Source organism: Rhinolophus hipposideros, assembly GCF_964194185.1.
Source record: "Rhinolophus hipposideros genome assembly, chromosome: 26".
Taxonomy (NCBI): domain Eukaryota; kingdom Metazoa; phylum Chordata; class Mammalia; order Chiroptera; family Rhinolophidae; genus Rhinolophus; species Rhinolophus hipposideros.
The window spans coordinates 8,613,658-8,638,795 of NC_138072.1; the positions used below are offsets into that span (position 1 = coordinate 8,613,658).

Sequence of the window (25,138 nt, forward strand, 5' to 3'; positions counted from 1 at the left end):
AACTGTCTACAGTGTCAGGTTGGATGTGTAGAGAATATGAAAGGTAAATAAAACCTGGTCACTCATAATCAAGTAGGACTTTATAGACCCCTATAAATAATGACAATACAAGTTAAATGTTAAGGGAAATTGGGGAAGCAGAAGATTCATTTTAAATAGAACTAGAAGGAAGAAAGAGTTTGGATATAAGGTGGCGTTTGAGTAGTGTCTTGAAAGATGACCAGAATTTCATAGGCTGGAAACTGGGGACACGATGAAGAAAAATTATGAACTTCTGAATTCTCTTTACATCTCTATCACTTAGTATCGTGCTTGCACAAATCATTTTCTACTGTTTTGTTGTTCATTACTCACGGCTTAAAATATAACTCTTTCCTCATTGAAATTAGCAATGATTAAACATCTCTTGAGTCCAAGGAAAAACCAGAACCTGAATTTGAGGGTTGATTTCCCAGAGGCAAGAGAGTTGGTCTGGAGCCCAGGACCTTCATAGCCCTCTTAGCTAGGAAGGAAATGGATTCTTGTGATATTTGACAAGAGTCCAGTTGCGAAGCCAAAATTTTATATATATTCTGCAAATTTAAGAACTGAAAGTAAGTTGTGTTTTTTCTGTTTGGTTGGTTTGGGCTTACAACTCTGAAATTACCTAAGTGTAAGGACTTATTTACTTTTCTTTGTGTGTTTGTTTGTTTGTTTGGGTTTTTTACAAAGCACACCCTTCACAGAAGGACGGTATGCAGAGGCAAACGGAGACCACGTTACCTAACCTGTATTTCCACATCTGCCAAGTGGGGGTGCTAATAGTACCGACATCATCCTCTCAACAAAATTATCTCATTATTCTTGGAGATGGAGAGGCGCACATACACACAAACACAAAGTTCTAGAATTTGCTTCCTGTCTCTACATGTATCAGCATTTGTAGTTTTGACAAGTAGAAAACCTCGGCACAATGCATTACTCTAAAAAAGGACAACTGGTCATAAAACAGTCATGTAAATTTTTTTTTCATGTCTGACTAGCAGATGAACCCTGAGGCTCTATTTTAGTGACCGATCACTTTGGTACTGTGTTTTCAATGATGCTGGAACCTGTATGTATAGAATGATATCCTCTCAGCACTGGCACATCTTTTATGTTTGCTTATTAACCCGTCATCTCAGTCCACATTGCTTTTATTGCAGTTGATTGTGGTACACAGCTCACTCAGCATTTGTCGATTTGCTGGTGTCCCAATGCCCCATGGTTAGGGATACAGAGGCAGCATTGAGGGTCATCCTATGGAATACACACACAGAGAAGGGGCTCAAGTCCTTGTTAAAGACAATGAAAATATAGGTATATGTATACAGTAAGTCCTCACTTAGTGTCAATAGGTTCTTAGAAACTGCGACTGTAAGTAAAACAATACATAAGGAAATCAATGTTGCCATAGACTAATTGATATGAACAACAGTTAAGTTCCTATATCCAATTTCTGCTCACAAAAACATTACCAAACTTCTAAATACAGAACCCAAACACTTCTAACATTGAACATTGAAATAAGTGTGAGCTATACATACATTTAAAAATGATAAATAAAAACAAGTAAGATCATTATTTTCCGACCCGCTTTTTCCAGTTGGCAGAAGCCTCTCCCAGCAGCTCAGGGCACCAGGCGGGACCACCCTGCACAGGAAGCCCTTTCATCGCGGGGCTCATCACACCCATACTCACATTTGCACAGACTGGGGCAATGCAGACAAGCCAGTTCACCTGATGAGCACATCTTTGGCACATGGGAGGAAACCAGATCCCCAGAGAAAACCCACACAGACATGGGGAAAACACGCAAACTCATCACCATCATCATTATCTCATCACCATAATCACCATCATCGTTATCACCATCATCACCACCACCATCATCACCCCCACCATCATCACCACCACCACCATCATCATCATCATCTTCATCCTCCTCCTCACATCAACTGGCCACTAACCAGACACCGAGCGAAAGCCTCTCAGTGATGTTTTCATTTAATTCCTTACAATTACATGATTCCCATGTCATGGAATGGCATAACAACGTTCAGTAACATGTTTAAAAAACCCACAGCTAAGAAGCAAGGAAGGCAGGATTTGAACGCAGACCTGTCTCTCTCCAAAAAGCCTCATTCTTCACCACTCCACTTCCCTGCCTTCTCACCATTTCGAGGATTTATGGGATCCAGCAGTGGCTGAAATAGCAGCAAACTCAACAATACCAGACCTATGGTATCAGTGAAGTCCTAACAAAGGCCATGTTTTGAAATGAAAGCCTCCATGTGCCGGCAGAAAACACGCACAGGCACTCAGAAATTTTATTAACATTTTCTCCCTGCTGAAACTTTTAACACAGCTCTACAATGTATTCATTGCAAGGTGCCATTAGGGCTGGGCTCACTGCAAGTGTCACCAATTCATGGGCACATTAATAACATAGTTAATATGAAGCGTTTAGGGCCTCCACATCAGTGACAAATACGACTCAGCCGAATTTCCTGACCATGGAGACCACGGAGGAACAATTTGGTAGATTTCATCAACAGTTCTAATTATGTTCCTGTCAAGTCCAGAACGAACTAATCCATAACTGGGGGTACTCGAAGACAGTGGCACAGAAGAGTAATTTATGCCCCAGACACAGGGTCCCTTTCTAGTTAGTGTGCACAACACTTGACTAACAAGTGGGTTCACAAAGGAATTTATTAGGGAAAACACAGCCCTCTGGCTTTGAGAAGCTTGTCAGGGGTAAGCTTATGAGGAGGACGAGAGAATGACATCTTGGAGTCTTGTTAGTACAAATCCAGAGTTCAGGGGACCTGGGGACCCGCAGGTTGGAAGATGGAGGAAATCGGTGCTTTGGACTTTCTGCAACGGCAAGATTTGAGCCTCGTGTCTTGCGAAGATGTGCAAGCTGAGTTTTAAGTGTGACAGGAGTGATGCCAAATAGAATGAGCCAATGAGGAGTCAACTCACAGGACAGATAAAAAAAAATAACTAACGAAGAGTTAACCCCTCAGACAGCATGATCATCAGAGAGGCAAGGATATTGTTATGAAACGATACATAATGTGCTAATAGAATGTGCAAGGAGGTTGGTGGGAACAGTAAACTGAAATGTCACAACAGCCCTTTGCACATTCCCACCCCTCTCAAATGAACTATGAGACAGACTATTAGAAAAGGGTAGGGGGGAGAAGGAGAGGGGTGGGAGGAGAGTCTGGGGGAGGGAGCACATCAGGCAATTTTGAGTGATTTTCCACTAAGATCTATATTGGAATGCAGCTCCTGGTCTCTCCAACAGTGTAATTTTACACACAGCATTCTTATTAAATATTCCAAAGTGGGGAGGGGAAGGAGTCCTGTAGCTGATGCTTTTTTTTTTAAAGAGTTAAGTCTGGTAATGTTCGCAGATGCTTCTTGGTTATTATTAGTGATCAGTTGTTAATTAAAATAAAATGAAGCTGCTTAAACTTCAACACCACATTGCAAATTATGCAAAAGACACAACTAATTGCATTATTAGCAAAAATTACATTTAAAAATAGCTCCACACAAAGAACTAAAATTATCTAATCTAAACTTGCTTTTACCAAATGGAGCCCAAGGAGACCACGTTCTGGGGAAAACAAGGGATTTTCTGTGGAGAGAGAGAGAGAGAGAGAGAGAGAGAGAGAGAGAGAGAGAGAGAGAACTTAAACTTTATCACCAAATCAGAATAGAAATACAGTAGCAAATACATTTGAAATTATCTTAGGTAAAGTATTAGATAACAAATTTAGGTCATTCTCCCCCAGGACAACATGATAGGCATTTGGACATAGTTAATTCTTGATCATCTACAAATAATGTTCCAGGCAGTGAATTGAAGAAAACCAGGATTTGTTATTATTGCTGAGGCCTTGTTGGGTCTTTAAATGTAGGACCTGGTCAAATGGAGTAAAAATAAGCCCAAGAATACTGAGGAAGATTCCATTCACTGGGCCCTTACCTGGTGTGTGTGTGTATGGTGTGGTTGTGGTGGTGGTGGTGGTTGTGGTGGTGATGGTGCTGATGGTGGCGATGGTGGTGGCTGTGATGGTGGTGTGTGTGTTAAGTTCAAAGACCCTACCCTTCACCTGGATGGACAGCCAAGAGCTGTCAGTGTCTGCAAATGATTTATTTTGCTACATGGAGACCTCAAGGTGCCCAAAATCCCTTTGGGCTCTCACACTGTACACGTGGCAACACAGCAATGCAAAACCAGACAGTGCATTCATCTCCACAAGCAAGCACTGTAAAATTGCTCACTGGATATCATTTGCATGTAACATTATATCACTTTGATTAATTATTTTCCTTTAAACAACCCCCCCCTCCTTTTTTTTAAAGCCACCACAATTTCTACTCAAGAACAGCAGGTACTTTATAGAAAAGTAAAACACTGTATGGGAAAAGGACAATTATGATACACATTTTGGGGAATTCCTTCTTGCTCAATAATGATTGAAGCTCCTAAGCTGAACAGAAAGTTCCTTTTGACTATTAGTTTTGGCCAGGTTCCTCAAGTAGGTGGAAAATAGGAGCATTATTCTCCTTCTCCAGGAGAGACAGACAAGTTACCGACTGAAATGTCATCTGCTTCAAAGTTATATATACAGTATAAGCATTTCTATAAACAGCCAAGGCCTGAGAACTGTCTTACATCTGACAACTCTGGAAATGAAAGCCCGCAAGCTACTGTGGTAAAATGATCATATCCACTAATAAACTGTCCCATCTGATAGTGGACCCCAACACACCAAAGTCTGGGGGCAGACAGTGTACCTCAGCTTCAGTCTACCCTTTTCTTCTTTAAATCCCTTCATCACCACCACCACTTTTTAATTTGCTGCCATGTTTCCCCCAGAGGTTATCTCCCAAGATTTATGGGAGTCACATCAGAAAAGTAAGCCCTTCACATCATTGGTAGGTTCTTTGACTTTTAGCACAAGATATGTAATGAAACCGATTTTATCAGAGGCTACTTGATGTAAAGAAGAGTTAAGTATCTATGGCATCTCATCAATGTTACAAAGAACCGACGAGGGACGAAATAATGTTATTCAAGGACCTGCTGTGAGAACCACCGAGAGGCACTGATGAAACTAGCAGGACAATTCACGATTCTTCACCGTGTTGCTCTGAAGCCCCAGAACAGATGAGCCCAAACCTCTTCACTTGTCTCATGTGTTATTTTGCATATCGAAGTGCTTAAAAAGTCACCTGTGGATTGATCTTTGATGGGAAAATTGCATATTTTATCAAACGAACAAATAGTACACTTCATATTTTATAAAAATAGCATTTGATCACAGAGCATTTTGAAAATGAGTAATTTAGAAGTAACACATTAGGTGAGGCAATCCATTTAGTCCTAAGAATTCAATAAAAGATGCAGAGCATTTGATACCCAGTTCCAAAACTGTATGTATCATCAGTAACCTTAGCTACGATTTCCTGTTCTAATAATAATTACAAAATATCTGTTTGTAGCTCTGCTATTTATGGTATGTTGACATTTTATAGCTTCTAGGTAGTTTGGTCATTCTTCAAAATCTGGACTCATTGTTTCTGGGGAAAAATTGACATAGAAAATTGGCCAATTAGTACCCTCATTCCGTCTTCATTCTTATTCCTTTTGTAAAGCAATAGACAGGAGACACTGCTTAAGGCTCAATTTAGGGGAGAGAAAGATCATATGTCGAAATCAAGGTGGTTAATCCAATTACCAAATTTCTCTCTGCATAGTTGCTGCCATCGTTCACCTAAAAAGTGTACTTCGGAGACACTGCCGGGGAAAACCTGCCACCCAATGCTCTGCTACCCACACATAGCTCTACAAGACAAGCAAGTGTCCGTGTAATAATACGGGTAACACACATGCGGAGGCTGGCCTGAGGACCCCAACTGTCATGTTAGGGGCTTATCTCCTATGCAGTTAAGGGTACGGGGCATTTGAATGTCAAAGGGGAGATGACACCTGGGGTCTCTGGCTCCTTCTTTGTAGAATAAACTTGGGGACAACATTGTCCAACTAAGAGAACCGCAAAGAGGGGGAAATAAAACATTCTACCATTAACGCATTTCACAAGCTGTAGAACTGGATAGAGTCACAGATGACTTAGAATTTTTTTAGGGTGGACACTGGAGTAAGGGGTAGACCGTTCACAGAATCAGACAGTCAGGAAGTGATAACTGGAAAAGGAAGAGAAGAAAAACGTTTGGAAACTGGACATGTTGAGCTTCAGGCAGCTCATCCAAGTGATTTTGACCAGCATTTTGAAGTGTTATTAGAAATTGGGAGACAGGTCCAGACTGGAATGTACAGCTGGGTATTGCACGCATAGACCTAAGCTTTGAAGTCCTACTCGTGGAAAAAAGGATGATGGCAGGGGCTAGCGGTTGAGTGGCAATGAAAATAAAACGTTGGCTAGGAAACAGGGAGAAACTCAGGCATGTACAGGGTCATGTAAGCTGAGGACCAAGGACATATTAGCAAAAAAAAAAAAAAAAAAGGCCCATTAAATGCAGCAGAAAGTTCAAGAATATGAGGACTGAGAAAACATCACTGGGTTCCATGGTTGGTAGGTCACTTGGTGACCAAATAGACAGCAACTGAAGGACAATAGCAAAGTGGTACCATCACAAGGGGTTGAGGAGTAGGTTGTGCCAACTCGGTGGAGATCAGGTTCACAGAACATTTTTATGAGACAACTGATGGTGAAGAAAATAAGAAAAGCAAGGCAGCAGTGTGACCCACTGTCAAGGTGTAGGGAAGATGTTTTCGTGTGTTTGCTTTATGTTTTCTTTTTTCTTTTTCCTATAGTAGGACGAGGTATCTAGTACGTTTGGAGGGAACTGACAGAGTTGAATCTTTGAGAACACGGGAAGGATTGGATCAGCTTTGACAGGGAGGGGCACTTCACCAGAGGTGGGAGAGGAGAGAAGACACCAAAAGCTCTGATTAACTTGCCAATGGATGGAGTAGCAGGTGGCAATAAATGTGTGACAATATCCAGTCTTTTAAAAGAATTAAAAGCTACCGGTAACAGGAGTCACATATAATAGTAAAGCTAGGCTCAAAAAAGATATAAGGCTGCAATATTTATATTACAACACTTAATGAGAGACCTTAGCTAAAGTGATTTTTGGGATGCCTTGTACACAAAACAACGGTTTGATTTATTGAAGTTTCTACTTTGTATCTTATTGTTCTAAAATCGTGGGGACCTAGCTCAATAGAGTCACATTGTCTCAGGCAGCAGAGTTAAAAAAAAAAAATGTATACTCTCACCTAGGTATTTACCTCTAAAACAAGTAGAACATTTTGGGGGCTCTCAGTGCTGCTTATGTTGGGTGTGGGAGGTAGCCAATGTTGCTATCTTAATAAAAATCTGGAATGGTAAATTCCAAATCTATTGTTTATCACTAGAGTGATTTTCAAACCGAACCAAAATACTGAAAGTAACTGGTAGGTTTTGGATTACGCTAAGGACCAATTCAGACATATCAACAGCAGATCATGTTAGAAACAAAAACCTTTCTTGTCTTCGTTTCCTTTATTGTGATTATACCTACAAGCTTCAGGGGCCAGATCCGTCCTGTTAGTCTCCAATAAATTAGCTTAGGACAGGGTGAGGAAAACGAAATAAGAAAATTAGGTTGGTCTCTCACCAGTGTGTTAAAACCCATCAGCAGGAAGTCACTGAATTTAACTGCACATCTTTTTGTTTGTTTGTTTGTTTTTAAGTTTCACGTGTACAAAACACTGTAATAGTCAGACATTTATCACTTATACCCCTCACAAAGTGATAACCCCCTCCCCCAACCTACTACCCCTCTGACATCGCATACAGCCATTACATTTCCACCGCACATCTCTTATTTATTTCACTTTTCTACTGTTTCTATTTCTCCAATCACGGGCCTAGCAAGATCATAATCTCCCAGCGGGAGCCCGGCATCAGCACAATGGGAAGAGCAGACTACAGGAGCTCTCTCTCCTTCTCCCTCTCTGTTGTATGAAAGAGGCTTGGCAAGAATAAGTTTTACTACAGTCACCAACCATGTCTTCCTGTGTTCTGAGCCAGCGTTGATACCAGCACCGAGTGGTATGGTGGCTTCAGAACACGCCGTGGCAGCAGAGTGAGCCCAGCATGCAAACGTTTGGGCTAATTTAAAACCCTTGTGCCGCCGAATCAAACATGACAAGACGATGGCAAAAGAAGAGGCTATTATCCCAAATGAGAGCTGGTGGATGGCTGAAATTGGTTTGAATGGCAGAGACAAAAGGTGGAGGGAGAAGAGAAATAACTGAGAATGATAATCCCCATAAAACAGACTGCTAGGTGTACAGGCACGCCCACACCAAGACAGAGAGAGAGAGAGAGAGAGAGAGAGAGAGAGAGAGAGAGAGAGAGACAAGAAGGAGGAGAAGGAGAAGAAGGAAAAGAAGAAAGAAGAAGAAAAGGCAAATGCTTGCACGCTTTAGTACTGGGCAGATCAACCATAAGACCACCCCATACAAAGAAGGGACACCAAATAAACTATCTGAAGCACGGGTCCACTTACAGTTAACTGTAAGGTATTGATACAGTTAACTTTTAAACATGCAATCCTTTCTATAGAAATTTCCAATTCTTAGAATACCGAAACAGTCGTGTGATGCTTGAATGAATGTGCTGCTGTCCAATGGTCATCACGAGGAGAAGTGGGGAGTCACTGATTTAGGACAAGCAAATCCTGAGATAAACCAATGGGTTTGTGTCCAGAGCCCAAAGGTTCCTCAAGTCAACCGGTCATCCAGGGAATTTGACCTAGTGGGATAGAGGAGATGGGGATTTATTCTGAAAGTCAACGAGAAACTAAAGAGCAGGCTGGGGGCGGGGGGGCTGAGCTGCAGACCTTGACCTCAGCTTCCAGCAGACTAGCTTTCCACACGTGAAAAGGCGACCTGTGCGATCAGCTGGGGAGCTGTCTTTTGTGAGATTAACAATTTAAAAAGTGCTGAAATTAATTCTGTCTAAGACTTATGGGTGCAGACTTCTTATAAAATAGGTTACAAGGTTATCTAGCTTTCACAAGCTTTGCATTGCAAGGTTTGTGTTTTTTGTTTGTTTGTTTGTTCATTAATAGGGAGAGCAGATTTAGGACAGCCGATAGCTAACTCTACTACAACCCAAAATTTGGAGTGAGCTTTTTAAAAATCTGTTTCCCCCCAAACTGGCTCTTCACTTGTCTAGTTGTACCTCAGAAGGCATGGAATGGAGACCAAAGCCACTCTGACTGCTAGCTCTTGTGTTCTCCATGTCTCTAAGAAGAAACCCCTTTCTCCTGCCTAAGTTCTCTCTCCGAGCACAGCACCTGAAACCAGGTATTGAGAAGAAAGGATGAAATCATTTCATATTTACTCCAATCATAACCTTTTTACGTCATCGAGTGAAAGTTGGTTCTGATTCTGGTAATGGATAAAAGAAGCTGTGATCAGGCTACAGAAACTGGTTTGTTTTTCAGTCTCCAAAAGTGTTGGTCTTCAGCATATTAAGGTGATGGCTTGGACCATTTTGGGGAGTGACTTGGTTATACTGGGTCTGTCCCATGTGCAAAGGAGGTATACATGTTATTAAACTTTTTTTCTCTCTCCTGTTAATCTTTTTATTACAGAGGTGATTTCAGCTAAGAACCTAGCAGAGTAGGGGGAATTTTTTTTCTCCCCTCCCCCCCACACTGGACAAATTCCCAGCAATGGCCTCCCAACAGCCCTTCTCCTTTTTTCAGGAAATCTGAGTGCACAAAACAGCCCTGTTTTCAGGGTAAACATCTGACTCTTAACACCACGGGCTGGTGGTGTGGTCAGCCCTGGTTTGCTCACTACCCTTGTCCTGGAGGGGTTCTAGAAGAATTCAGTCAGGAAGGAAACTGTAAAGGTACATGAACACTGCGCAAAAACAGCTGCTGGCTTCATTGAGGGTGGCGCTTTAACATGGAGGAACAGGCCAACGAGCATTCTGCTGCCCACTTTGGAGAACAGTTAAGCATTCCTCCTCGGACCGGGGAGACCAGGTGAAAACCGAAAACAGTAAGACAGATGGCTTATAGCAGGTTTACTTTATCATGCTAGCACCTCTGAACCTCACCTCTGCCCTGCAGGGACAGACGTAGCTTGCAGTTTGGAATAAAAGACAAAAAGGTACGTGTCTGGCTCAACATAAAATCTTTGGGAAATGGACGTGCCCGTTCATCCAGGTTCAGCAAATAGAGCAACGCCACTTAAAAAAAAAATTGATTTTTACATTTAAAAAAGACAAACAAGAGGAACTATGTGGGCTTAGGATGGCATAGATGATTAAAAATAAAAAGGGGGGTACATATTTTTCATAATGAGGTCTAGTGTTCACATCTAGTTTTCATTTTTCAAACCTAAATAAGTAACCCTGACTAGAAAACAGACTTTTGGCCATTACAGAGGATAAAGCTCATTTGTCTAGAAGCTCGTTGTCAGATGGAACAACGTGAGACCAGAAGATATTTGTCACCACTATGCATACTGGCAAAACTGACGACAATACCCAACAACCAAAGATCATTTTTGAGGCAGGACAACCTTACTTACAAAATTCTATGCTACAAACCCATCACAGTGCCTAGTTCTATGTAAGGCTCTTAATTTCCTTTTCTGTCTCAGAGTTGAATTTATATCCTCATACTGTGGCTTAGGAAAACCCTGGCCCATAGTTCAATTAAGATATTGCTTACAAGGGGAGTCTAGCATACGTTCACAAGGTACCTCGTCCATCTGTGGGTGCAAACCATGTACTACCAAGGGACCCATTAGGACCGAGGGCATACAGAAGTCGGAACGGGAAGCTGTGGACAAGTGAACAGCAGGGGGCTGGTCACCGTGGCTATGTCTGCGATTCTATGTGTCCAAGCACCAGGAGCCAGCAGAGAGTACCCTGTCACAAACTCTACTTCTCTCGCCAACCCACAGCATCCTTAAAGCAAGAGGCAGATACACTTTCTGCCTGGAGATGCAGCAGCAACCAAACCATCGCCCAAGACTCCAGTTAAGTGGTATGTGACAGGCTTACAGGAGAACCCGGCCAGAGACCAACCTGACCATCTTAATGAGTTGCAAATTGTTTTCACAGGAAGACATGCGTCTCTACCCATTGGCAGGAAAGTGCCCCTACTAACCCAAGAAGCAGACATGCTATAGATTTGACAGTGTATATTTACCACAAATCTCTGAAGAAGTAAAGCATGGCTGACGACTGTGTTATGGCTTCTGGTGCCAGGTGTGAGCTGATATACACAAATGCGAGGATGGTATTCTTCCCTGAGCTGGTAGAATTTCATATAAACCCACTAAACTGGAATCAAGACTTTATTCCTGTGGGATATATACCATCAAAACATTAGTGACTGTGAACAGGCACTAGGGTGGATTAATTCTTTCTTTCTTTCAGCCTCCAAGGGAATAAAATCACCCCTTCTACCTCATCCTAAATTCACGAAGACCAGGCACTCTAATTGACCATTCAGTTGTTCCATAGCTCAAACACAGGTTCTTGTTTTAAAAAAGAAAAATTATTTCTACGCATCTTTCCAACACTGTCCCAACAAAGGGAGCTGTTGAGAAACTGATTTTTGTCTTGCTCTGTTTTGCCAGAGGTTTGCGAGTTTGTTTTTTGGCAACTGTAACATGATAAGCAGGGAGTTTCCAAAGTGTGATTTTTATTAACAAATGGAAGCAAACCTTTTTCACCAGGACTTTACAAAATATTCCATCAGCAGAAGTATGAGGCAGGTCATAGAGACTAACTTTTCCAAGGTATTAAATTAAAAGATGTTGAATTAAGTTAAATGCCCCATATTGAATTGACATTTCCCCTTTTTTAATGCAAGCTAAGATTGATGAAAAATACCACTTATCTACATTAAGGGTCAAATTCTGCAACAAAAGGAGCTCCTGGTTCAACACTTCAGAGCAGAGTTAGTCTTCCATAATCCAGAAACCAGGAAGCGGATCACATTCTGATGATCCAGTTAATGGTGGGACACTTTGCAGTCACCCAGCAAGCAAGGCCCCTAACAGATTGGGGGTCTGTAACATCAATTTCTTAAGTGCATTTAAAGGATTACAAATGTTAGCCCTGGCTTGAGACTGAAACACCTATGGAGGTGCTCTGAACCACATTACTGTAATTGGGTACCTGAATTAATGCCATTTCTTCTGATGGGTGAGATGAATACATTGGAATTAAGAGGGATTCTTTTTTTTTTTTTTTTTTTTTGGTATTTCACTTCCCCACTCTTTCTCCTTTTTTTTTTTTTTTTTTGGTTGTTGTTGTTGTTTCCTTGGAACATAAATCTGAATAGGAATGACTCTTTTTTTTTAAATCCAGATAGCTTTAATTATAGCCCTCAGGAAACCAAGAATTGCCCCAGTTTTACCTCTTGTACTGTTTGGGTGCATTCTCCTTTGGCTTGCTATCTTAATATGCAGCAGCACTTAAGAGACGAAAATACAATTCTTTTTGTAATAAAATAAGAGGATGAATGGAGGGAGAAAAGGAGAGGAAGAATACTTCTGCTTCTCCTCCTTCCAGCCAGATCAACATTCATCACAAAGCTGGGGACTTTGGAACCAGATCCTCCCTAAATCTTTCATTCTTTCTGAGGTCAATTCAAGTAAACGTTCTGATCAGGGGAGAACTGAATGGATGGGCATCATCTGGGTAGTTTACACTCTAAAATAAGTATTTATATCTTCTTTTGCACTTTTATTTCTATTAAGTTCCTCAGCTAAGGGGAAACCTCCCGGAATCACTCCCCTCCAAACCTCCCAAAGCTTGCTTCTGGTAAAGTGAATAAAATCTAAACGCCCCCCTTAGTCTAAAAGGCCTGACACAATCCACTGTGCCCAGTTTGATGCCATACTTACTACAGTCCAACCCACACACAGAGCTCTGGCCGCACAGGCCTTCTGCCTATTATCCAGACACACCAAATTTCTCCCCTGTTAAGGCCCTCTGTTTGGATGCTCTCCTCTAAAACGTGGCCCTAACTACTCTCAGTTTTCTACTCAGAGGAAAACACATAGGTTGTTCCCTGACTCTGCTAAAATAACACCCAGGCACCCTGTGCCATGCAAGTTATGGGCTCTCGCTCTCTCATTCTGCTTTACTTTTCTTCATAGCATTCCTCTGTGTGTGCGCATGGAAAATGGTAATATATGCACCATACATGCACGCACACACACAGATACACCTACCTCCATACAAGGAGAGACTTCATTTCACTCACTACTATGGCCCAAGTGACCACATAGTGCCTGACGCAATTCAAATATTTGTTTAGTTGAACAGAACTGAATTTTTGCATTGGCAGATTCTGCCTCATTATTCCTGTCTCAGATCAAATATTTTCTCCACAGAGGACCCCCAGGTGACTCTTAACTAAAGTAGCACTTTCCCGACCCTCACTCTCAAAGCTCATTACCTTGTTTTACTGTCTTCTTATCATTTATCAGTTTCTGAAATGGTGTATGTATGTATACATGCATGTATGTATGCATGTTTACTATCTGTTTCCCCACCCCATGACTCAAATTACAGGAGGGCAGAAAAATGCCTTTCTGCTTTGTTCTTCTTGGTGTCTTTAGTGCTAGGAATAGTACTTGGCATGTATTCATTCATAAAAATGGTATCATAAATATTTGTTAAATGTGAATCAATCTAATTCAATCAGAGCTAGTCAAACATGCAAAATTATTTATCAGAATAGGGTTACAGATGACACAAATTTTCTTCACCTAATTTTACCAGTGACACAATAAAGAATCTAATGTAACAATAATATTCATACAGTACACTTGTTCTACTTCCTGTAGAAACACAAAGCTGGTCATTGTAGTTACCATCTGCTTCGGTAGGAGACATGGAAGAACTGAAAAAGAATGCTAACTCAGAGCAAAGCCGGGTCTGGCAAAATGGGGAAATGGGTGATGCCTGCCAGAGCTGCTTCTTAATCGCTCATATCCGGCGCCAGTCCGCCGCCTATAAACTTCATTGCTCCCCTTATTCTACCTCAAAGAGCCCGTGGCTTCCTCTTAGGACCTAACTCAGCTTTGCCCTCTCCCAGGACAACCTAAGTCTGGAACTTTCTTCCAAAATATCCAACTTCAGGCATCACATTCCCCCAAGTCTTTACTCTTTGATTTCAGCTCATCTGATAAATTTCTGGATCTAAAGAGCAACAGCACGTGCTATAGTGAATGCCACTCCATTCTCCTGGCAAAGCGAGACAGCCTCCAGCGAGGGTGTCTCTGAGAAGAGAAAGCAAACTGCGATTCCATTGTTCCAAGAAGGAAGCAATCTACAGGAGTATTCTCAGTGCCTCTTCTCCTTTTTTTTTTTTTTTAACATCAAAAACATGTAGCCTTTTAAAATCCCTGACAGTGAAATTAAAAAACAAAACAGACAAACCCAGAAAATTTAGAAAACCTAGAAAATTTAGATCATGTGAAAAAAAGAAACTTAAAATTACCCATAATCCTATCACCCCTAAATAACTGTTCTGTGCTTTGTTTGCATTCCATCTATTCTCTTCGGACATCTTTACATAGTTAATATCTTATACAGTTTACAAGTCTACTTTTTTTCCCCACTTACTGCATTGTGAAAATATTTCTATGTTTTCAAAAATTCTTGATAAACATTTTGGGCAAGACAGAATATTTTATTGGAGGTGTTTATTTCTATCCTGTTAGCAATGTGCTATAATAAATTTATACTATAAATAAAAAAGTAAACAATGTCTCTGTCTATAGGGGCTGGCAAATTTTTCTGCATATTTTTGATTTTTTGCAAGCCATATGGTTTCTGTCTCAACTACTCAATTTTGCCACAACTTAGACAACATAGAGAGAAATGGATGTAAGTGTATTCCAATAAAACTTTATTTATAAAAATAGACACTGGACAGGGTTTGGCTCCAGGACCACAGTTAGCCTTTCCAACCCCTGGTCTAGAATAGATATCTCTGATCTTTCTCAAGAGGCCTAACAGTGGAATCACTGTGTCAAAGGCTGTGAATATTTGTGACAGATTTTTTTTCATTCCCATCAGTGATCTCAAATACGGTGTGTGCTTCATTTTTCATAATAACAAAATCATTATTTTGGATATGCGGAGGAGTCTTGAGCCAAATAACACTCCTCAAGAAGAAGGGAAGCTGAGAACCAGGTAAGGCTGAGCCTGGGTCTTCAGTTTCACTTGACACTCTCTTATGCAATTCTCCTCAAAGATAACTTTCTATTTAGTCACAGAAACCAAGACAAGATGGAGTTGCTTGAATTTTCAGGGCCTGCTAACTCCGTATCCCTTCCAGGTAAGTAATGCAATCGCCATCAACACCAGGGTGCCTGCCACCTTTTTTTTTTTTTTTTTTTTAATTTTAAAATGAGCAGGACAGAGGGTTGTGAATCACATATTATGATTACTGCTGAGGCCGCAAAGCTGAGTTGACAACACCAGATACAGTATATTATGGCTGTCTGCACAATTCCTGTTACCAGAAAGCTATATTATTAATATTTGAAAATATGTGCAGGTACAAATATCTTCTATCTAGAGTTCTCAAGTAACATTTAGCATTTTCACTACACATTGACTCTAACGTGGCATTATGTTCCAATTTTAGTTTTCCTTCAGAAACCAAAGGGCCTATTTGCTGTTTATCTTTATTCTCCGCAGAGAAGGAATCTCAATGAATGTCTCAAGAGAATTCGTGATTTAAAAGGCACTGTGATTTAACTGGGGTAGAAAGGGATACATTTTAATTCCTAAAATGTCTTTCTTCAGAGGACTACAGGCAGGTTTTAGTGCATCCTGTCGTGTTTTCTTCCTAACTGTATAGACACATCCCTTTCCCCACAACCAATCAGGGAGGACGGAGCCGGAGTGAATCTCATGTGTCACTTCGGTCCCGGTTCCTGTGTTGGCAGAGCAATTGTCATTATCCTTCGCCATATTGTATCTCTCTAAGGTGGGCATGTCCAGGTCTGCAACTCTGTGACAGAGGGGTGCTAAGCCCTGGGTGAACTTGCCCTTCATTCCCGGCCTCTTATCAATACACCACAACTGCTAAAGTGAAGGGTCCAGGTACGACACTGGATATCTGGTTGGCTTTGCCCTCTAAAGCTCTAAAACACACCAATAGGTGTAGGGCGTGGAAGGGTGATGACACCATTTTTGCCTTCTTCTGTGGCTACTATATTTTTAAAAACCGTATCACAAATCAGTGTTCCAAAGTGTTGAAATAAGAAAGCACTTCTCAACCTCAGTACTTCTGACTTTTGGGGCCAGATCATTCTCTTGCAGTGTAGGATGTTTAGTGGCATTTGTGGCCTCTAATACTAGTAGCCACCACCCAGTTGTGACAACCAAAAGTATCCCCTCGAAGGGAAAAACCATCCTGGTTGAGAACCACTGGATTAAAGGGACCTAGTATGACAACCAAACAGCAGAGAGGTGTCCAGAAGCACACACTGAACAGGACCATCAGCTCCGCCGAATACAGTTCTGGGATGGAAAGGCAGCAAATCACACAGCCCTGCCCAGGGCTACCAAGAGCACTGAGCCCTCCACGGACACGGGGCATGGGACTATTTCTCTATCTGCAGGTTGGAGTAGCTGGCTTGTTGTGTTCAGCAGTCATTACAAAGCTAGACACAAATGGTGTCTTGGTGTCTTGGTTTTTCTTTTTCTTTTTTTCTTTTTGACTCATTAGATCTCCCTGCTCAAAAATGATTTACACAGAGATAATTAAACTTAAGCCCTAAGGACTAGTTAACTGTTTAGCAGTGTATACATTTCATATAACTATTTCCATACATCTAGTTTTAAATTCATTAACAAAAATTAATAGCTACCCAGTGATCTCCGTTGCACAGCGTGTTGCAACGGGATGGTTCCTAAATTGCCCCTTTCTATCACTCCTCCGGCAATCTCAGAGACAGTTAAACTTTGCTGGGCTGGAAATGCGGCCTACCAATTTGCAGCAAAGCCCATATTTACTATATTTAGTGTGAATCATTGACTGAACTTCAGAAAATATTTGTCTCTCTTTGGTGTGCCTCTGGAACATTCCATCAGTTTTAGAGAGCAGTGTGGGCACTTTTTTCACTCTTTGAAAAATTAGTGAGAAGCATTTAATAGGCAATATTAGCTTTGAATATGCATTAGAAATAGATTTCTTTACTAATATATCTTTCATTTAAAGTCCCCTAAATGCACTTAAATAGCTTGTATTTTTTCCTTTTGGCCTATCCTATGAGAATAAACTGCCTTTATATGAACTACCTATGTATGATCCATTATTATTTCTTTATTTCTGAATACCAATATAACAAGAAAATTAGACATTAAATCTCTTTTCTACAAACTTATTGCCACATTTATACATATTTTAGGATTTGGGGTAATTAAAATATTCTCTATTAAAAAATAATCTTCATACTCTGCTTCAATCATATTTTACCAATATTTACAGTGTTCCCCTCAGGTTTGAAAGGGAATCAGGGTGAATTAATTCATTGTTTACACTCAGAATCCTAGGTGGCCAAGTCCCATGAAAGTAGTACAAAGCACTGTATCTTTCGTTCTTAGTACTTATCTTAATCTTAATAACTAGCCAGACAAGTGACTCCAGAGTCTGGGGCTTATCAACTGGAATTTGTCACATGAGCCCAGCAGAAGACAAGAAATGCCTTAGGTAACAATGCTATACAAATCGTTATCTTGTGATATTTAAAGGTATGCTTTCAAAAGCCTATAGGAGACTTTCATTTATTTATGTATTTATTTATCTTTCGCTGAACTCAAATTCCCCTTGTTTGTATTACATTGGATAGCAAATGAACAGAAATGCTCTTGTTCAGGATTATCTGCATACCCAGTTTACTCCCAAGGGATCAAAAGGGTTCTTCCTGCTTCATTTCAGCATTGGCTATCACCAACAATCTATTTTAAAAACTAGCTTTGATACTGATTATTTGGGAAACAGATTAACGAAAGAAATTTCAAAGCCCATGTTCCTCAAATATTAAGAAATGTCAACCGCGTTAGCTAAACTTTCAGTGTCGTTCCCATTAGAAGGCCGTCTGGATTCCTTCAATACAGCTTACAAGAACAATGAAAATATTGAGCCATTCACACCACGGTTTTCCCAGCTCGTGTCCTGGATTAAAAATAGGACATGACTCTTCGAACTGTACACACTGAAGGTATTTTCTTCGGTAGCAAGAAGTTTATGAAGTTTCTTTTTGGGTGGATGATTCATTAGGAATATTTCTAAGTATACCTTCAAATTTTCATTCTGCATAAATGAAGACTCTGAGAGGTGTCATGCATTTTACTTTCCATCCTTCTACAAGAAGTACTGATCAGTTCCACAGAACATTTTATTATGCCTATAATGTGCTAAATATATTTACCGAGATTTCAAATACATATGTATACAGTTTAAAAATTAGGTGGCCAAATAATCTAGGCTTAATTTTCAGAGTGGACTCTATGCCTTCGTCAGCTCCTCTCTCATAGGTTGCCAGTTGGCTGCCAATATCCAGTGTGGGTCATGTCATAGCCAACCTCAAAAATGTTCAATGACATGGGTTCCTATATAGTAAACAGTAAACTCCAAACTCTTTTGTATAATACTTGAGATCTTCCCTAATGTGCCCTGAATTTAGCTTCTATTTAGCAATCCCACCAATTCTACATACACACTTGCCCGCTCCAGCTCCTCAGCCTTCTGTCTCTCAAACATCCTTGTCTTAATTCACACAGTCCCCGAGCCATAAATACCCCCTTACACATATACCTACTCATTTATGTCCCACTCACCTTCCCCCCATTGTATTCATACATCCCATTTTACTTCTCTGTCGAAGACCAGCTAAGTTGGCTGGTTCTCCCAGATGCCATTCCCTGACCCCTAGTCCCAACGAAATCTTTATTCTTATAGACATCCACAGTGTTTCCTTTGATCACTATCTCTAGCTATCGTCTTTTTATTCCATCTTTCCTATTTTTCAACCACTTCATGATAATTTCTTCATGAAATGGTTCAACTAATTCAACTCTATGAAGAGATGGATAAGCAGTTGAATTAATCTCTTTCTGTCTCTCTCTCTCACTATGTGTATACACACACACACACACACACACACACACACACACCCCATTTGTCGTTTTTCAAACTCTATTTATACCTTCTAGAAGATGCATACTTTCTATTAAATCTGAAACACTGATAAACCTGATATAGAGAAGGGAAAACTCAGACATAGCACCATCAAATACTTTCTGAAGAAGCTGGGCATGAGGTTCAGCTGGATGCTTTCTGCAGCTGCCACAAAGGTCCCCTGTCTTCCTTATTAGGCTGTAATCTGCTGAAGATCAGGGTGTTGTCTTATCCACATTTGTACAACTTAGCGCATCTAACAAATACCTTGTAGGTACTCAAATGTATACACAAGGGTGAGCACAAGAGGCACTCAGTACATTTTGTGGAAATGCAATTGAATCAACTGCCCAGTGTCAGTGTACTCACCCTTTCCACTTTCATGTTTCAGGGCAGAAGACACTGAAAGAGGTGAACACCATGGGAATGGGGATATCTACATAGATTGGGGGCTGCCAGTGGACACCAGTAATGGCAGTCACACTGTTCAATGCTCTAGAAACACCTTGTCTCTGCAAACACCTGTGGACCAACAGAAAGGCCTTGGTGAGTCTGTTGGATTAGCTCTCTGGGTCAATGCTGGGCTTCATTTGGGAGGAACGTATCCTACATGCATTTTCATCCAGAAGAAAAAAAAGGTAACATTTTTTTAGTTGTTTTCAAAATGTTGGGACTTATGGGCAACTGGTATGATGCTTGGATTCAATCTTCTGGAACAATAACAACAACAAAACACTCCTGTTAAAGTTGGCTTTAACAATAACAGGGATTAGGGATAAAGCCAGGTTCCTGGAGACAGCACTTAAGAAACAACAAACAGTAGCTCCCTCTTTAGTTTAAAGTGGCTGTGGATGTTATTACAGCTGACATGCATGTCTATTTTGGTCTATTTGGGGTAAGTGCTTTCTGTGAATTATCTCATTTAATTCTTGGAGACACCTCTATGGGTATATTTTTCCATCTAACAGTAAGAAAAGACAAACTATGAACAGTTAAAAAAAAGTGTGAAATTAAAAGGTAAGTTAGCTCTGGAGGCCAGCTGAAGTGGCAAACAAATGCCGTTTTTTTTTTTGTTTGTTTGTTTTTTATCTCAGGGTAAGGATAACCCAAGGCAGCAACAAGTCTGAATGTGTCCTCTCTGTGACACATCGACACTTGATTCGCCCCATCAGTTGTTTCCACCTGCTCGCTTGCCCGCCCACAAACACGTCACATCACCTATGAACCAACCACACAAGCCCAGCTGTAACGATGCCCCGCCCATGCACCTGCCCGACGTGGCTCATGACAGTTGTCAGCTTGGAAATTCAGCGGAGCAAAGGAGTCCCCTCACAGGACTGTGGAGAGCACACGTTTCCCCTCCCACTCCTTCCACCTTTATTTCTTTCTCTCATGTTTATGGGCTTTCTCTCAATTCAAGCTAAGGCAGTGGTGCTGAATGACAATGAGGTGCCTCCCTCAGTCCTTCCCCATGTGACAGCCTGACAGTTCCAGCCAGCTTGCAATTCTTCGAGTATCTTCTTTTTATGATTATCAAAAGAGGTGACCTACTACCTGGGGCATTGTGTTGACACCCATGGATACCAAAGAAAGCAAAATATTTCGATTTTCTTCTTCTTATTTTTTTCCCACCCCATGTCTCCCCTGGGACTATAACTCAACTGTTTTGTTTCCTATCAAAAACTTCTTGTGAATAGAAAATATTGAGTTGAGTTGAGAGGCAGTGTGTTGAGCAAAAGGAGAAATGGATGAATGGATCTCACACTGATGAAATTTTCTGAGAAGACTGCTCTTTACTTTTTCTATAAAAATAGGACTAGTTGCTTAATTAGTCTTTTTCTACATCTTTGCCTCTCTCTCTCTCTCTTTCCGTCTCTCTCTCTCTCTTTCTGTCTCTCTCTCTCTCTCTCTCTCTCTCTCTCTCTCTCTCGCTTGCTCGCTCTCTCTCTTTCACACACACACACACAGACACACACACACACACACTGTGGAAACATCACAAGCCATTGAAGAGTAAAGAAATAGAACTTGATGTTGACCTGAAACTGCTCTTGGACCAAGTCCATCTCTGATATCAAAACAGTGTATGTTACCTAGGGTCTAGGTTCAAGCAACCCACAAAATAGCCGCTTATTTAAAAACCAAATTCACACCTCATTGAAAGTGATGATATTTGAAGCACACACAAGTAAAACTAATTTAACCTTTGGAAAGTTATCTCTAGAGAGAAGAGTCAGAGTCCTTTTATAAGATTTTTAAGCACTGCAATTATTGACGAGGAGTATATTGCTTCGCTTTTCTCTGATCAGGAAGGGAAAAAAAGAGAAAAACCCACAAGAGACATCCGCAGCTGTCAGGCTGTTTTCCAACTGCAAAGAGGTAGTTTACTGTGGGCTTCTGCCAGTCTCTTAAGACCCAGTTAAGAAGCCTTTTTAAAATGCCTTAAAAAGCCAACTCATACATTAATCAAGTTGAGCCCTCATCCATACTTACTGCAATACATCAATTACTATGTCCCTTTTTTTTTTTTAATAAATTCCGGTTGACAGCAGACACCTTATTAAGGCCCACTAAAATGATACAATAAGTAGAAGGCTATTAATATTGCTCTTTTTTCTCCCTGCTATTGTCTTGCTGCATTGGTCTGCAAACAAATTCAAGCTGCATTACAATTAATGCCAGTGGAACTCCTTCTAACGACTTCCAGCTTGCTAATTTTTTACGCTAATAATAAAAAAAGGCATTGCTATGCAAGAACGACCCCCTTTTATCGTCCTAGCATAGCACACCAGAGAATGTCTGCTATTGTTCACATGAAAGGCAATTAAACCCTGGAACGTCAAACCTAAAAATGACAATCAGCTAAGCGGCGCTGGGCACTGCCATGGCTTTCCTGTATTTTCTGAACTGATCGAAAACAATTCTCTAAAGACATTGCTTTCCTGTTCTCCTTTGACACCCTTTAGGGGGAAAAAAAAACTAAAAAAAAATACCCTTTGCTGATTTATGCATCTCTGCTTAGAATTTATTAAGTATCTCGGGCCAGTTTCACTAGAGCTCTCTGATTGCCTGCAGGTGTAAATGCTGGACACATAAAAAGAAACGCACCAGTATCACCCACAGGATCACATTTAAAAATAAACAGTAAAGGTGTTCTTAAAAAAATGCACACAATATGAAAGTTGAGAAGGAGAAACAAAAACTCGATCCTGCAACTCTGTACATCTCATCATCTCTGGGAATCCTGCGAGAGTCACCCGGCGTTCAGAAAACGAAGTTTAGCCCAGATGTTAATTCGCAACAAAGCCAGAGTTGAAAATCTTCTCCCTTCGTTCTTAGCAACACAGGGAGTCCTTCACCAAACACATGTCCAGTAATTGGAAAAATAGCCCTTATTTGGGTTTTCATTATCACATACAGAATATAAATACAGCCACTTACAAGTTCACTGACTTTTACAACGCATTTTTCAAATTTTGATTGATATTTTGCCCACAGTATGAAGAGAAGTGGATACAAGTCAAGGGGGTCAAATATATGGTGATGGGAGGAGAACTGGTTCTGGGTGGTGAACACACAATGCAATAGATACATGATGTATTGTAGAAATGTACACTTGAAACCTACGTAATTTTACTAACCAATGTCACCCCAATAAATTTAATAGAGAGAACGAAAAGTCATGCATGACAACCTTAGCTCTGCCACCTGCTAATCCTGGGGTTTTGAACATCTTCTAACTTCTCTGAGTCTCAGTTTATCTTTTTATAAAAGAATAAGGAAAAATAGCTCTTTCTTCAAGCGCGACTGTAAAGATGAAATGAGAAGATGGCTATGAAAACACTCTGAAAACGAACCCGCTATACATTTTAATAACAAATAAATAATGAAACCAAGTGGCTGGACACTCCCACCACAGTTGCAGGGAAAGATCTGTTACCCAGTTAGTAGTGCGTGACGTTTAAACGCTGAGTAGGGCCACACCTTCGACTTCATCAGCCAGCACTCAGTAGAGGAGCCGGTACTATGCCAGGTTCTCTGCTTCTCCTATTTTATTTCATTGTCACAAGAACTCTCTATGGTTGGGGTGATTGGCCTCTATTCACAAATGAGGAAACTGAGGCCTAAGAAAATTTAGTGATTTGCCTAAGTGGCAGAACTGAGATTGGAGCCTGAAGCCCAAGCTGTGACCCACTCTTCAGGCACCTTCCCAGGGTGAGCTACTTCTGGGGACAGCAGCTCTGCGTGTCAAGCAAGGTTAAGACACAAGTTCAGGAAGCCCATGCTGACACAGTGGCTGCTATTTACTGGCTCTGCTGCCCCAGGGCCATTCATCCCTCAGCTTCTGCACCTGTAAAGTACAGATAACATCTGTCTCCTGGAGTTATTGTGACGTTCAAATAAACTAAGCCTGGTACAGTGTTCAGTAACACACCTGGCTAACACTAAGCATTCAATAATGTGAACAAATATTATTACCTTTAACCTCCATCACTGTGTAGCGAACTCTAACGTTTAAAAAGATGGGTCATGTCTGCATCTAGCGAAGATGGAGTAACGGGGACCAGATTCACCCTCCCTCCCAAAATAAGCAATTTGCAAGACACTGGAATGAGGTAGGGAGAGACAGTAACCAGGGAGAGATGAGAAACAAATGAGCTAAGACCTCTGATCATCTCAACTTTCTGCCTGAAGAGAGGTTCCTGGCCAGGAAGCAGTGAAGTACGCAGACCACAGCCGACTCCTTCAGTTAAGAAGGGAAAGCAGAGAGTCTGGGCCATCAAGGCAGCCGGGGTGTGTAGGAGAGAGTCCTGGAGAAGAAAAGGCTACACAAGTAGAGAGAGAACTCTGCAGGTGGCCCCCTTCAAGTATTCAGCTGAATACTAACCTGAGCGTGTATGCAAACAAACTAACCACAGCCGGGGAAAGAGCCATTCCAAAAGACAGAAGTGATCAGCAGTGCCCAGTGCTCACACCAGGACAGGCATAGAAAGTACCTGTTCTTATCAGCCGGACTGGAAAAATGTCATGGTTCATGAGCCACTGGGGAAGGTCCACAGAAAACTGAGCACACTTCCCATTCAAGTAAACAGATCTTCAAAGTAAGATCGTAAAGAATCAAGCTTTCTCCAAGAAACTTGGCTGCAAGGTTCAGGAATAGTAATAGAAATACAAAAGACCCAGCATACAACAAGGTAAATTCTCACTGTCTGGAATCCAATCAAAAGTTACAAGATAGTCAAACAAAAGCAGGAACATAAAACCCTAAAGGAGGAGAAAAACAAATCAGTTAGTTAAAATAGACCCCAAACTGACCCAGATGGTAGAATTAACAGACGAGGATATCAAAAGTTATAATAACTGTATTTTATATGCTCAAAAGTTGAATCAAGGGAGATTTCTAAGCCTACACAGCAAAGGATCTCTACAAACCCCAACATAAAGAAAACTACATGAAGGCACCTCATAATCAAGTTGCTCAAAATCATAAGTAAACATCATAATAGTCGCCAGAGACAGGACACACTGGTACAGACCCAAAGGTAAGCATGACGGCAGATCTCTCGTTGAAAACAGTGTAAGTCAGAAAACCGAGTTTCGGATTCAGTCGGTCTGCAATGGGGCTGGAGAATTTACCTGACATTCGGTCCAGTAATCGGGGATGGCCACTGGTATTTACCCAGGTGAGCTGAAAACATACGTCCACACAAAAACCTGCACACGAATGATTCCGGCAGCTTTATTCCTGATTGCCCAAACTTGGAAGTAACCAAAATGTCTTTCAGTAGGTGAGTGGATGAATAAACTATGTTATACCCAGACAATGAAATATTATTCA

General features: G+C 41.0%; 1 protein-coding gene across 9 annotated transcripts in view; it reads right to left on the bottom strand.

The window, feature by feature from the left end:
* The window catches only part of ESRRG (estrogen related receptor gamma), a 532,991-nt gene that overhangs the window by 277,844 nt on the left and 230,009 nt on the right, over positions 1 to 25,138 (bottom strand). For 2 of the 9 annotated variants that reach the window (XM_081039345.1, XM_081039346.1), the window contains one exon: positions 3,624 to 3,670. The exons of the other annotated variants lie outside the window; for them this stretch is intronic. The gene's annotated coding sequence lies outside the window, so the exon portion shown is untranslated. The remainder of the gene's footprint in view (positions 1 to 3,623; positions 3,671 to 25,138) is intronic. 9 annotated transcript variants of the gene reach the window in all.